The following is a 15718-nucleotide window of genomic DNA, read 5'->3' on the forward strand; positions in this document are numbered from 1 at the left end:
TTCATAAAATATGCACTTAAGACATCTGTTGATGCTTCCTGTGACGATATTTATTAGTAGACCATCTTGCACAGTTGTACCGGCTCCTCTCCCTGGACTGAAATGGCTTACTCTGATTTCACTGCACGCTGTGAGCTTCTCACAGTGTGCATTAGAAGCTGCAGCAAGTCCAATAGGGCTCACCTCTTTTCTAAACCAAGGTTCCTTGAAACCCTAGGATTCCTCCAGAGGTTGCCTTGGGTTTCTTCAGCAATGGACAATTCCGGGCTCTCAAGATAAAGCCAGAACTCCTTTCTAGGCTTAAGGACATCCATCAATCCTCGCTTTCCTCCCCAGCCTAGCCCGTCCCTTCCATTCATTTGCTTTTCAGTTCTGTCCATCGCGAAGACTCGGCATTACATGTGTGCGTTTCTTAGGGTGGTCTTCATGCAAACTCATTCTGCCTTGGAACTCCCACTCCTCCAGACTGACATCCACACGTCAAGGATTTTTTATTCTTTTGTAAAATGCCTCCCAATTGCTATTCCACTTTTTGTATGAGGATTTAGGGATCCATTGAGGCAGGTTGCTAGGATGTTTTTAGGAAGCCATGTTACAGCACCCTGCTAGCTCCTCCCACCAGCCATGATCTCCCCGCATTGCATAGAGAAGCACCTGAAATCTAGTGACTAAGGTATGTAATGAAAATAGGCTTAATTTCAAAATGTAAAGCTGAATCCCTTCCTTCTGCCCATTTACAGAAGCCTTTGTATTCTGTGAACTCATTTACAGAATACAAAGGCTTCTGTGAATAAGCAGAGGGGAAGGGGGCGGGCATAGCAGCCATGATCTCCCCGCATTCCATAGAGAAGCACCTGAAATCTAGTGACTAAGGTATGTAATGAAAATAGGCTTAATTTCAAAATGTAAAGCTGAATCCCTTCCTTCTGCCCATTTACAGAAGCCTTTGTATTCTGTGAACTCATTTACAGAATACAAAGGCTTCTGTGAATAAGCAGAGGGGAAGGGGGCGGGCATAGCAGCCATGATCTGCCCGCATTGCATAGAGAAGCACCTGAAATCTAGTGACTAAGGTATGTAATGAAAATAGGCTTAATTTAAAAATGTAAAGCAGAATCCCTTCCTTCTGCCCATTTACAGAAGCCTTTGTATTCTGTGAACTCATTTACAGAATACAAAGGCTTCTGTAAATAAGCAGAGGGGAAGGGGGCGGGCATAGCAGCCATGATCTGCCCGCATTGCATAGAGAAGCACCTGAAATCTAGTGACTAAGGTATGTAATGAAAATAGGCTTAATTTAAAAATGTAAAGCTGAATCCCTTCCTTCTGCCCATTTACAGAAGCCTTTGTATCCTGTTAACTCATTTACAGAATACAAAGGCTTCTGTGAATAAGCAGAGGGGAAGGTAATAGATATAAAGTAAGTCCTGGAGGTGACATGCACCAAGTTGGGCTTAACTCATGGTGTGCCTGCACTTTTTGCAAAGTTGCTGAATTTCTGGAATTCAGCCCTAATTATGTTGATTGGGTGGGACTAGGGAAGCTGAACTCAGCCAAGCAGTCTTACCTGCCAAACCATTTTTGTTCAATGTCATCCCGTTCTGAGACATAAGCAGCCCTACAATGCAACAGAGTCAGCCCGGGGACCTGAGTGTTCTCTGCTGCAGTTATGGAAAATAGCAAGTTCACCCCCAACCGCCTCCCCCGCCTCCCCCCTTAGCCTATGATGTATAAATTGACCACTATGTGCAATTAAAAACAAAAGAGAATGTCAAAGCATCTCCTGTAATGCGCACATAATAAATGTTATGCCTTTTTTTTTCATATTATCATATTAAATGTTAAACATTATGCATTTTTTAAATGCATAAATATGCATAATTTTTTTTAAATGCATAATGCAGTATTAAATGCTATGGATTTTTTCTCTCATATTTTCATATGAATTAAAGTGTCACCTTAAAGAGAAAACCGTTTTTTTTAAATGTTATTTTTTTTAAATTATTTTTATAAATGCTTTATTTTATATATTTATTACAGGTACGTACAGTATATAGTGCAGTTGATTTACATATATACTATATTACCAAAAGTATTGGGACACCTGCCTTTACACACACATACACTTTAATGGCATCCCAGTCTTAGTCCGTAGGGTTCAATATTGAGTTGGCCCACCCTTTGCAGCTATAACAGGCTTCAACTCTTCTGGGAAGTCTGTCCACATGGTTTAGGAGTGTGTCTATGGGAAACCGGAGTACCCACGCAAGCGCAGGGAGAACATGCAAACTCCAAGCAATTAGTAGTGCCGTGGTTAAGATTACAAACCAACGGCCCTAGTGCTGATAGGCAGAAGTGCTTACCACGTAGCCACCTATTGAACAAATACACATTTAGAGCAGGTTGCACTCATGACATTCAGTTTGCAAAGCTTACTGGGCTTTCTATTGAGAGAGCCCAGCACTTCCTGAATGCTTTATGGCAGCCTGTGTATAACTGAATAATTAAGCTGTCTCTGCATCTATTAGGAGGGGGGAGGCACTTTTCTTCCATCATTCAGTTAGTTTTAGCCCAAAACAATTTAATACAGAAGATAAAAAATGAAATCCGAGAAAATCCCTATGCATTCTATTTAGGTAAAAAAAATAACGTCAGCAGCATATGAAGGGATATTGTGCATTCACCATCACTTCTCCATTTCCAGTTCAGCAGATCTTCCAATTAATTTGATTTTATTTAGAAGTCTTGATAAAACATGCCTGCCATTTCCCACATGCTTTGTTGCCATGTACCCCTTTGAAGCGAGTAACACTACCCCATTCTTTGTGACAAATTTAGCTCCACCCTAATTAAGATTTAATCCCTGGTGTGAGACGACATCACCAGAGAAATCTGCTTCAGCAAAGCCACAACTGGTCCGGGGTCAAACGCCGATCTCTCCAGCCCTGCCATCATTCCACACCATGAAAGCGTAATAAGAGTGCCAAATGATGTTACAGTAATCAGCATAGCATACAGATGTCCCATAACTAAAGGGAAATGTTAACCCCCGTGTTCTGCAATCCCTCCCGACACAAACTCAAGAATCTCCATAAAATTTGGTTTCCTACTTCTTCTTTTATGGTGTGCAGAAACCTGAAAGTGGATGTCAAGTCAAAAACTTCGTTTTTTTTTTTAGAGTAAGCCTCGGTTCACACTGGGACGACTTGTCAGGCGACCTAGGTCGCCTGACAAGTAGCGTCCCGTTCAGTACAATGGAACCGTTCTAATCGGAGCGACGCAAGTCGCTCCGACTTAGAAAATGGTTCCTGTACGACTTTGGGGGCGACTTGCATAGACTTCTATACAGAAGTCGTTTTGCAAGTCGCCCCGGCAGTCGTGTGCAGGTCGCCTCGGTGAGGCGACCTGCAAGTCGTGCCGCCTCTGGTGTGAACCGAGGCTAAAGGGTTTTAATTCCTGGGGAGTTCATACAGTCATCCAGGGAATACATCTCTCTAAACCAGCCTTTCTCAACCTTTTTAACATGGAGGAGGAGCCCTTGAAATAACTTTCTGGTCTCAGGGAACCCCCCTGCTAGTAATTACTCGATCTACAGCTCATGCTTACCTTCGTGGTCTGGTCACTTGGAAGAATGCTCCTCACATTTGTGGTCATTTGGAAGAATGATCCTCACATTTGTGGTCATTTGGAAGAATGCTCCTCACATTTGTGGTCATTTGGAAGAATCCCCTCCCTTACAGAAAGCTAAAAAGATCAATGGTGTCATTAGGAACTTATCTGAGAGGCAGAAATTGCTCATTGCTCAGGAAACCCCTAGAAACCACTAGGAACCTTAGGGGTTCAACGGAACCCTGGTTGAGAAAGGCTGCTCTAAACAAAGCCCCAGATAGCTGTAAAAAAACAGACGGGTTGCACTTTCCTACTCTATCCAAAACTAAGAAAAAAACGTTTTGGATGGGTGTAGATTTTTAAAGAATATTTCCTAAAGCCGTTTTTATGCTCTTTTTTTAGTAGTTTTTATTTCTTTTTTCTGTTTGGACAGGTTAAAGTGGACCTTTACCCTTCCCATTCACTTAAAACCCTTGCACTCTTCCCCTCCCGCTCTCACAATTAAACATCCTTTTTAACTTCCTCTTTTAACTTTTTTTGAGGGGGACATCTTCCCACACTTTTTGGATTCTCCCCGAGGCGCCCCCTTACCTCTAGCTTTCTGGGATATCACATCACAGATCCCAGGGGGTGCTGGGTTATTATACTGAGGATGTGCCTATGCCCTTCATCAGGGGGCCAGCTGGCTCTTTCTGGTTCTTGCAGCCAGCACACAGATGATGTGGCACACCTGCATCATCAGCAAGAACCTGTTGAGGAAAGTAAAAAGGTAGTGCTGGACCCGAAGGGTTATCTTGTTATCTTAAGATATTGATGTTGGTTTAAATGAGCTGGTTCTTGGTCAGGTGGCTTCTACACCCCAGAGAATCGCCACAGTCTCTTTGGCTTGTAGTGTAATGTAAGGAGAACTGAAATTGAAGCTCCACTCCATTGAGAAGAGGTCCACATACAACTTTATTCCATTAAAAGTCAGGAGTACAATCTTTTTGGATTGTACCCCTGACTTTTAATGAACTAAAGATGTAGCTGGACCTCTTATCAGTGGTATGGTGCTTCAGTTTCAATTCTCATTAGATCAGCGATAACCTGGAAGAGACAGTGACCCCCTGATGACATAGCAAAAGAACATGGCAGCACAAGATCTTGTTTTGTGGTAGACTATCGGCAAATTGCAACAGGACAACCCTGGATCTGCAGGACCTGGGAATATATACAGTTTACTCAAGTTAAACCACCAAAACAGGTTAGAAGGGATACAAAAAATTGGATTCTGGGGGTGAAATTCCTCTTTAACCCTCTGGGGTTATATTTTTTCACTATCTGTGTCCCACTAAAAAAAGTTATTGACTCTGATCCCACCATGGCAGAGGTTAGAAAAGACCTGAAACAATTTCTCTAGCTAGAAAACCTTGATGCAGAACTTCAGTTACATGTACGGCATTTTTTTTTTTTTTAAGTCATACATTTTTTGAAAAAACACTGGATCCTACCAAAATTACAAAACCTTCCAGTACATAGAATGGTACTTGAAGGCTGTCTTCTCTAAGACTCTGGGCAAGCTCAAATTCAATCCCTGACACAATCCACCTGGTAAAGGGCCCACACGGAATAGCATCATTTTCTCTGCCATTTTACTCACCTGTCTTCCCCTGCCAGAGACGCGCTCTAGCTCTCTGCCTGGGGTTCTCGGCTCTTGATTGGATAGATTGATAGCAGCACAGCCATTGGCTCCTGCTGCTGTCAATCAAATCCAATGACGGGCCGGGGGAGGGGCCGAGTCCTACATTTGGCGTCTATGGACGCCGAATGCTAGACTCGGGAGTGTGCCCGCAAGGTAACCCCCCGGGAGAGAGCTTCTCCTAGGGGGTTATACGATGCGGGGTGGAGCTACCAGCGCCCCTGGGCGACCCCAGAAGAGGATGACCGGGAGATAATCGAGCTGCACAGTGGAGGTAAGTATGACATGTTTGTTATTTAAAAGAAAAAAACGAAGCCTTACAATCACTTTAAGGTTAAAGCTTTAGTTTTTGTTCATGCCCCTACCTAGCCATGGTCTCCCGTGTGGCCGGGAGGGACCTAGCTGTATCGAAACGTCCCACACTCCACTTGAGTGCTTTCGTCATATACCGCTTCCACCAGTCTGAATATAGATATCAGATATTCCAACTGCTGACAATCAGAAACTAGGCAGTACTCATTTTGGCTGCTGAACATGAACTGTTTATTGAAACACAGGTACATAGAGGTAACATAAGGCAAAAAGGAAGTTCTGGGCAGCCGCACTCTGGAATATAGCCTTTATTTTGTAAAAAGTCCAACAGATACACGCCACAGCAAAAAATGGGACAAACAATCTGACGCGTTTCACACTTAACAGTGCTTAGTCATAGCACAGAGGTAACACTCGGGACAATCCCACCTCTGTTTGCATTCAGGGCGGGGTAGACTGTCCAATCAGCAGGGAGAGCTGTTGGAGGAATTCCCCCCTCCTTCCTCACAGCAAATACACATTCACATCCCATAATACGTTTCTCCCAAGGCAGACAGATGCAATAGAACAATGGAATACAGCCATACCCCAAATGACCCAGCAGAGAGCACACCATATTATGAGTATATATACAGTGTATATATATATATATATATATATATATATATATATATATATATATATATATATATATAAACATTTCAGTGTGGTTGTACAGTGAGTCCGATTAGTACAGATCAGACTGGGGTTCTCAGTCACCCTGTGCCCCAATAGACACAGGGTTACTTAGACATAGGAGGTGCATGGGGAGCTGAAACAAGGGTTTCCCAACCTCTCCAAGGGATTCTGGGTTCCACGGGCCCCCCCCCCCGCCCAAAGTGACTCCCGTCACATTAGCAATCATGCCTCCAGTTCCAGTATTTGTTTGTATTGATTTTCACCATATGGCAGCCTGGGTGTGGGAGTCTCTACCAGTTCAACCCATTAGGTTTTCATAGACAACATTAGATCTCATACCTTATAGTCCTCATGTTCTCCAGCCTTACCTGGACCCTGTTTAGCTGGTGGAGGGGCCTTTGGTCCTCAGGATGCTTTCATAACCAACTACTCTTATCTTCTTTCATGTCTATCTAATAGAATTGATTGACTATCATGGATGCAATTCTCTTTTGTACCAATGCAACTGCATTTTGGCTCTGCACCATTGAAAAATGTACAATAAAACTTTCCTTAAATTAAATAATAAAAAAAAACACTAAATGGTACTGAAAGTTCCACTTCAAGGGCTGTTTAGTAATCTCCACTGTCTGTTTGTATTGTAGTTTTGATGCTGGTCTGGGCTGTGAACACTAGAAGACACTACAAGTAAGGATATAGAGACATCATTGGGTGAGTACAGCCATAGTGGAGCATATTACCGAGATACATCGATAATGTTTTGTTTTTTTAAATACTTTCAAATCCAAGAATTTGGACTACTAGAGGACAGGTTGTGAACTGATGAATGCCTGGTTGTATTTGTTTTACCTGTTTTACCTATACCATGTCTTTAAAAGGTTAAAGTATATCTAAAGCCATTTTATTTTCTGGATAGGGTAACGAATGGTATAAACCGCTGTCAAGGTTTTTTGTGGCTGTGTCCCATTGGGGAGATTTTTCTTTACTTCTTGTCTCAAGGTGCAGCAGAAAGTGAGAGAAAATCTCTCCAAAGTAAGAAAAATCATCACTTAGATGTCACTGGAACAAGTGTCCTAATTGGAAATTTTTCCCTCTATTCCCACTCCAGCGACAACTGAAAATGTTTGATCTTTCCTTACTTTCAGCCCTGGTAACAATGGTCACATGACAAATAGAGAGGTTTAACTTCCCCAGTAGGAACACAGACTGCAATAAAAACCTGCCATTGTCTGCCAATAGTTGTCCTGTGGATTTCAAATTGATATTTTTCTTTTTTTTTTTTGTGGTCTCCATTCACAAATTATTTGTGATTATAATTCATTCCCAGTGCATTTTATTAGCTATATTACTATTAATATTGTTATTTTTGAAGAGTAATTATTTTATTCATTTTTAAACAAGACCTATTTTTCATAATTATTATTCATAATTATTATTATTATTATTTACTCTAATTAAACATTTCTTTCTGTTTTATTGGATTTTAGCATTTATTTTGTCGTCCTTTTAATATTTGTATATGAATTGACATTTTCTGAAAATCCCTTTCAGTTTTTTATTAATTTTATATATATTTTAAGTTGATGTGCCCCCCCCCAGTACCAATCAAATCAATATAAAAATGTATTTTGTTTTTATTTGGATTTTGTAGCTTTAAAATAGGGGCTAACCTTTGAACCCCCCAGAACATGTTGGCTGTTCTGTGTTGTCTTCTTGTGAGCAAATCTCAATGTTAAAAGCTTTTGGACCCTGAGACCTTTAATTTGATTTTCCCATACACACCTATAAAAACCTGACATAGGCTCCAACCCTTCCCTACACTATCTATTTTTTCTTTTTCAACTGGCTTTGGATGCACTTTAACGAAACTGTGAAATTTAACGTTGCCTTTTCTGCTTGGTGAGCTCCAGCAAGGAGTATGTGGAAGAGTTCCCAATATGTGTAGTACCGTGGCAGAGAGAGTCTGTATTGAAAGATGTCGGTGGTGGCAGTTAGAGGAAGTCTGCATTGAAAGATGTAATTGGTGGCAGTTAGAGGAAGTCTGCATTGAAAGATGTCATTGATGGCAGTTAGAGGAAGTCTGCATTGAAAGACATTATTGGTGGCAGGTAGAGTAATGCCCCGTACACACGGTCGGACATTCCAACAACAAGATCCATAGATTTTTTCTGACGGATGTTGGCTCAAACTTGTTTTGCATACACACGGTCACACAAAGTTGTCGGAAAATCCGATCACTCTGAACGCGGTGACGTAAAACACGACTATAAACGGGGCAGTAGCCAATAGCTTTCATCTCTTTATTTATTCTGAGCATACGTGGCACTTTGTGCGTCGGATTTGTGTACACACGATCGGAAATTCCAACAACGGATTTAGTTGTCGGAAAATTTTATAGCCTGCTCTCAAACTTTGTGTGTCGGAAAATCCGATGGAAAATGTGTGATGGAGCCTACACACAGTCGGAATTTCCGACAAGGTCCTATCACACATTTTTCGTTGGAAAATCCGACCGTGTGTACGGGGCATTAGTCTGCATTGAAAGACGTCATTGGTGGCAGTTGGGAGGAGTCTGAATTGAAAGATGTCATTTGTGGCAGTTAGTGGAAGTCTGCATTGAAAGATGTCATTGGTGGCAGTTCGAGGAAGCCTCCATTGAAAGACCTCATTGGTGGCAGATAGAGGAAGTCTGCATTGAAAGACCTCATTGGTGGCAGATAGAGGAAGTCTGCATTGAAAGACCTCATTGGTGGCAGATAGAGGAAGTCTGCATTGAAAGACCTCATTGGTGGCAGTTAGAAGAAGTCTCGATTGAAAGACCTCATTGGTGAGAGGTAGAGGCAGTCTGCACTAAAAGACCTCATTGGTTGGAGTTCGAGGAAGTCTGCACTGAAAGACCTCATTGGTGGGCGTTGGAGGAACTCTGCTTTGAAAAACCTCATTGGTGGCACCTAGAAGTTGATAGGCCACTTTCACTCCCTGGTTAACCTCAAATTCTACACCATTTTTGAAAAATGTTTTGGGAGTTTAAAATGTTTACAAACACATTTAAAAGAGATGCAATGAGAGAGATATTGGGGCTGCCATGTTTACTCCTTCTGAAAATGCTAGTTTCCTGGCAGTTATACTGTCCCTTTTACTTCCAACAGGTGCGAAGATGAGAACTTTTTTTTTTTTTTTACTTTTTTTTCGGGAAAGGTGACATAATTATAGTGGCAGTGTGCCAGCACAAAAGCCAGGCAACTAGCATTTTTGTATCAACAATAATTAGTTTGATCCATTATGTTCGATTATCTTTATAATGTAAACTGCATGTGCATCCTTGAAAAATTGGACTTTGTTCCAAGAAACGTGTTGGATAAAAATCTGCATCTGATTGATTCATTGTGATGTATACAATAATGATGCTATAATGGATCTTTTGTTATGATCCTTGTTCAAGAAGATAATTTTTAAAGGTCATAGTATCTGGTGTATGTGGAAAAATTAACATTTTGAGATATTTTATGTATGTGTCTGTATTTAAGCTAAACTCCAGGAATTCAGACACTTTGTATAATCTGCTGGCTTACTTTGAGTTAAGTCCAAAGAGGTGCATGCCACCCCATAGACACATCCAGAGCTTTTTTTTCTCAGGGAGTAGGTACAGGTACTCCCCAATTTTTTCTCAGGGAATAGGTGCATTTACTCCCCCTTTCCGAGTCACCTCTGGTCTCCGCCACTACACACCACCAAACACTGACCCTTGGTTCCACCCCACCCCCTCCCTTCTTCAGTACTGTCCCTTTAAGAGAATACGGGACCAAGTACTTTTTTTTCTCAGGGAATAGGTGCAGGTACCCCCCCCCCTTTATCACCCCTTGTCTCTTCCCCCTATGCACCACCAAACACCGTCCCTTTGTTCCACACACTCACACCCCCCCAGTATTGCCCCTTTAATAGAATACAGGACCTAGTATCATTTTGTAGTGCTAAGTAATTTGTATGGAATGTCTTAATGATAACAAGAAAAGCAGTAGGATAGATCACCTGCAGCCAGGGACAATAGACCCCCCCAGCAAAACTAGATCCACACCAGCAACAATAGACCTCTGCCAGCAACGATAGGTCTCCCAGCAACCAGCATGAATAGAACCTCCAGCAGCCAGCAACAGTAGACCCCCCTTTTCAACAGCAGATCATTCCCAGCAACAATTAACCCCCAGCAACATAAGCCCCCCCCCAACAACAGATCGCCCGCCAGCAGGGTCACTGATAAGGCAGTACAGCCAGCCCTCCTGTACTGGGCCCGGGCCCCATCAGTTCAAAAGGGGGGTCCAGGCACCTGTTGAGTAGGAGGGCCAGCTGTGCTGTCTTACTGCAGACATCAATATTCTTCTGTCTTCCACTGCAGTGCTCCTCTTCTCAGTCCCTCAGGCTGCACTGCAATGGGTTTGGTTCTAGCACATGTGCCCCTTCTATCTGCTGTCTGGGCCCCCCTGTGTGCCCCTTTCCCCTCACAGAGTTTCCGGCTTCCCTCCTCTCTCACCTGCAGCTGCTGCGGGCACACAGGGGGATGTCATTTACTGGCCCCTTTATTTCAGGAATAAACGAGCAATCGGTACCAATCACTCCTGTGTCCATTCATCACTGAAGCATATTAGGCTGTGTTTACTATGGTTCAGTTTGTGAATGAGCAGGAAGCCTCCGGAGCGCTTCCTATTCATTCTTCTGTGCAGCTGAGGCTGTAGAGAAAAGGAACTGATAACTCTATGTCCTCAGTCACTTTCGGCTGAGGGGGGGTAGAGCTGTCAGGCTGTATGGGGCCCGGTGATTTCTAATAGCAGCCCTGCCCCCCAGCAACAATAGACTCCCCCTCTCAACAATATCCTCCAGCAGTCAACATGAATAGACCCTCCAGCACCCCCCACCACCCCTTGCCAATATATACATTCAGTGCTGGAACTGCAATCACCAATGTTCCTGCTCAAAAAAAAAATCCCTGGACGTATCTATTTTATTTATAACTGACAGTTTTTTGGAGTGCCGGGAGTACAGCTATTGCTACACTCCAGGTCTGTCACGATGGCCATGTACCTAATGTGAGACCGAAGTAGTGGGGAGGCCTCCCTTCTCCTCGGGTCCTTAAAGCCTCTGGAGATGAAGACATTGGTGGGGACACGGAGTGGCACGGGTGTCAGGGGTGCAGAGCACCGTGCAAGCCTTAGTCCGGGATCTGAGCTGAGGTCAAGTCCAGTTGGGCAATGAAGCATAAAAGGGTTAATCAGAAGAAGAATGGTCGAGATTCAAGCTGGGGTCGGTTCCAATCTGGCAGCTGGGTACAAAAGGGGCAAAGAAGTAGAGTGGTTAAGGTACAAATCCGAGGTCAAAGGCAAGCAGCAATCAAGAGTAGCCAAACAGGTTTCCAGGTCACAACAGGTTCAAACAGATCACACTCTAGCACAGGAACAAGGGGGGACTGAAGATAATCCAGCAATTTGGCAGCGCCTGGGCTGGGCTTATAAAGGGAAGTTTGAGGTCACTTCCTGTGCGCCTCCTGGGCATTTTCCCGCCTTTTTACATAAGGTTGATGTCACTTCCTGTGCGCCACCTGGGTAATTTCCCACCTTTTTCCATCAGGTTGATGTCACTTCCTGTGCGCCTCCTGGGTATTTTCCCGCCCTTTTCCATCAAGTCTTTTGCGCAGGCGTGGGTTGGCGCCCTGAGGCGTCTTTGGCGCATGCTCAGTTTGCATGGTTTTCTTCTTGCGGCAACGCACCACTGGTGCATGCGTAGTAAGCCGTGGACTCTTACAAGGGCCTCTGAGAGGAGAGATGCTGTTCTACCTGCCCCTCCTCTCTGCTGGTCATTCACAGAAGGCTTTATATTCTGTAAATAGGTTCACATAATACAAAGCACTCTGTGATTGGGCACGATGAGGGGGAAGGGCGGGCAGAATGATATTCTGTAGCTGCTGGACCTGAAGGTTCAAACCGGAACCGGCACCGGAAGTATAGCAATAACTGTACTCCTGGCGCTGGGTAATAATGTAAATTTAAATGAAAGAGATGAGTTCAGGAGGTGGAATGCACCTTGTTGGACTTGACCCCCTAGCAATCCGGCACGTTTTACAAAGTGGCTGAATTCCTGGAGTGTAGGTTTAAGTTTTCGCATTCCACAAGTATCCTTCTCTCTTTGAAGTTTGGTGTTCATTGCTGGGGTTGTTTTAGAAAGATTTTTTTTCCTTTTCTTTTTTTTTTTTTTTTGCAGTGTATTTGGTAAATCGTGTAATTGAGGGAAAATTACCATCACAGTTGCAATTGTGTCTCTCGTATAATTTACAGTAGTAATATTTAACATAGTGACTGTAAATTGTGATCTGTATAAGGTCAGCGTCTTCTATTCGGTATGGACGGCCCTGAGCTATTCTTTATAAGTGATTTGTGAATTATTTGATGGCAATGTTCACATTATTGCTGTATGTGAAGGTCCTGTTATATAGCAATTCTGGAGGTAATAAGGATGGTGATGAGTCCTGGATACATATAGAGTATCAGTGTAAACTGAACTTCAATACTACTCTATACATTACATAGGCTGCTGTTGTGTTATAATATACAGGTCAGCGTAGGGAATAATATACTGAATGGTGATGTGTTATAATACACCGGTCAATGCTGGGGGTAATATGCTGAATGGTGATGTGTTATAATATGCAGGTCAATGCTGGGGGTAATATACTGAATGGTGATGTGTTATAATATGCAGGTCAATGCTGGGGATAATATGCTGAATGGTGATGTGTTATAATATACGGGTCACACCTCTGCTTCATCCTCCTGTCAGTGTGTTCACAGTTAGACTGTGACATCACTGTGTAAAGCATTAGAGTCCTGATTGGCTCAGAGGTCTTCCCGTTCCTCCCTTTTGGTCCACTCTTCTTTACAGATCTTCTCTAAATCCTTAAAGTGGATGTACACCCTCACATATATCCAGTGAAGTGAACAGCCTCAGATGATACACAGACGTGAAACAAATCTCCCTACATACGTTTTACATGTATATCTGCTGTCTTCATCTTTATATATCCTTTAGAAAGTTCTCTTCCCGTTACAGTTTTTCTCTTCCTGGTCAGCACTGGGAGTGGTTTATTGGCATACAGGCAAGACAGCTGATTGGAGGAAAGGCACGCACCCCGACTCCGCATTGGTAAAGGAAGGAAGGAATGTGCAGAGCTCTCCTGTGAGACGGCAAGCTGTCTGCTAATCTATTTATAGCAACCTCCCACAACACACACCTCAGGCTACCATCTCGGAGAACTTGTCAGAAGTTATCAGGCTGATAACAGAGCTACTGAGCAGGAGAAAGCTACGGAACTCAGAGCTTTGGAGAGAGATAAGAAAACACTGCAGATACATGTGCCCAGCTCAAATGTCATGAATATGGTTTACATTCACTTTAAGGGTTTCTTGGCTGTCGCTTGGCAACTCAAAGTTTCAGCTCCCTCCATAAATTTCCTATAGGATTAAGGTCTGCAGATTGGCTAGGCCACTCCATGACCTTAATGTGCATCTTCTTGAGCCACTCCTTTGTTGCCTTGGCGGTAATTTTTGAGTCATTGTCATGCTGGAAGACCTATCCATAACCCATCTTGAATGTTCTAGCTGAGGGAAGAAGGTTCTCATCCAAGTTTTTACAATACATGGCCCCCGTCCATTGGCCCCTCAATGTGGCAAAGTCGGCCTGTACCTTTAGCAGAGAAACAGCCCCAAAGCATTATGTTTTCTCCACCGTGCTTGACTGTATGGATGGTGTTCTTAGGGTCATAATCAGCATTTTTCTTCCTCCAAACACAGCGAGTTGAGGTAATACCAAAGAGCTCAATTTTGGTCTCATCCAACCACAGCACTTTATCCTAATCCTTCTCTAAATCATTTAGATGTTCATTGACGGGCCTGTACATGTGCCTTCTTGAGGAGTGGGACCTTGTGGGCGCTGCAGGATTTCAATCCATGGCGGCCTATTGTGTTACCAATGGTTTGTTTGGTGACTGTGGTCCCAACTGCCTTGAGATCATTCACAAGCTCCTCCCGTGTAGTTCTGGGCTGATCCCTCACTTTTCTAATGATCATCCTTATCCCATGTTGAGAAATCTTGCATAGAGCTCCAGACCAAGGGCGATTGATGGCTATTTTGTATTTTTTCCATTTGCAAATAATCGCTCTGACAGTTGTCTCCATCTCACCAAGCTTCTTGTTGATGGTCTTGTAGCCCATTCCAGCCTTGTGCAGGTCTACAATCTTGTCCCTGACGTCCTTTGACAGCTCTTTGGTCTTGCCCAGGATGGTGAGGTTTGAATGGAAGAAAGAGATTCTGTGGACAGTTGTCTTTTATACACATAACGAGTTGTTGTTAGGAGCACCTTTTTACATTGACGGGACTAATCTGTGTACCACATGAGCACCTACTGTAGCCAGTCTGTGGGGGCCAGAATTATTGTTGGTTGGTAGGGGATCAAATACTTATTTTTCTCACTGAACTGCAACTCAATTTATAAGATTTGTATCATGTGTTTTTTTCTGGATTTTTGGTTGATATTCTGTCTCTATCCTTTAAAATACACCTATGATAAAAATTATAGACCCTCCATTTTATTGTAAGTGGAGAAACTTACACAATCTGCAGGGGGTCAAATCATTATTTTCCCCACTATAAGGACAGATTCAGGTGCTTTTATTAGCTTTATTTACATGGAATTATATTTTTTTTTTATCCACATAGCTGTGTAATGATGTTTTTTTTTAATTTTATTTTATATGTATTTGGAGTTTTTGCACTAATTGCATGACACCTGAGAGGTGACCGGGACCTGTCAGATTACATTGGCGTGTCTTTCGGCACGTCTCGGCGATCGCAGCATGACGCGGTGCATCCGGCGCTCTCACAGAGCTGTCCTTTTATTTCCACAAACACTCGGCACGGTACAGAAGGGAGAGGCAGGAAGACAGCTTCACGCCAAAAACACGTTGTGTAAGAATACACTGCGGCCTCCTCATTACTCCTTGATATCGAGAGACGCCTGACACACTGGGATGGCGGCCAGCCGCTGCCTCGCCCTTTTTTTTTTTATTGTGACTGAGTGCCCAGTATGCATTGCAGGCCTTTCACTGTAGACCTTAACAAAAAAAAAAAAAAAACAATGTGGTGCCAATCTAGTCATCTCTTGCTGGATTGTGCCACCTGTAACAAGTGCAGGATGAATGGGAAGAGGAGGAGTGACGGCGCACGCTCCTCGTCCGTTGTGAACGTCACTTCTGCCAGTGCAGAGTTTCAGCAGAAAAGGTGCCTCTTGTTACAGGAGACCTCACATTAATGGTAGCTATACACGCTTCAAAAAACGATCAGTTCATGTTTCAGGAACAATCGACAACACAATCGATCAATATGCCATGCACTGGGGAA

General features: G+C 43.2%; 1 protein-coding gene across 5 annotated transcripts in view; it reads left to right on the top strand.

Moving 5' to 3' along the window:
- The window catches only part of ZBTB20 (zinc finger and BTB domain containing 20), a 1365016-nt gene that overhangs the window by 870118 nt on the left and 479180 nt on the right, over positions 1 to 15718 (top strand). For all 5 annotated transcript variants that reach the window (XM_073617411.1, XM_073617410.1, XM_073617409.1 and 2 more), the window contains one exon: positions 6922 to 6988. The gene's annotated coding sequence lies outside the window, so the exon portion shown is untranslated. The remainder of the gene's footprint in view (positions 1 to 6921; positions 6989 to 15718) is intronic.

The sequence above is a fragment of the Aquarana catesbeiana genome, linkage group LG02 (assembly GCF_042186555.1).
Source record: "Aquarana catesbeiana isolate 2022-GZ linkage group LG02, ASM4218655v1, whole genome shotgun sequence".
Classification (NCBI taxonomy): domain Eukaryota; kingdom Metazoa; phylum Chordata; class Amphibia; order Anura; family Ranidae; genus Aquarana; species Aquarana catesbeiana.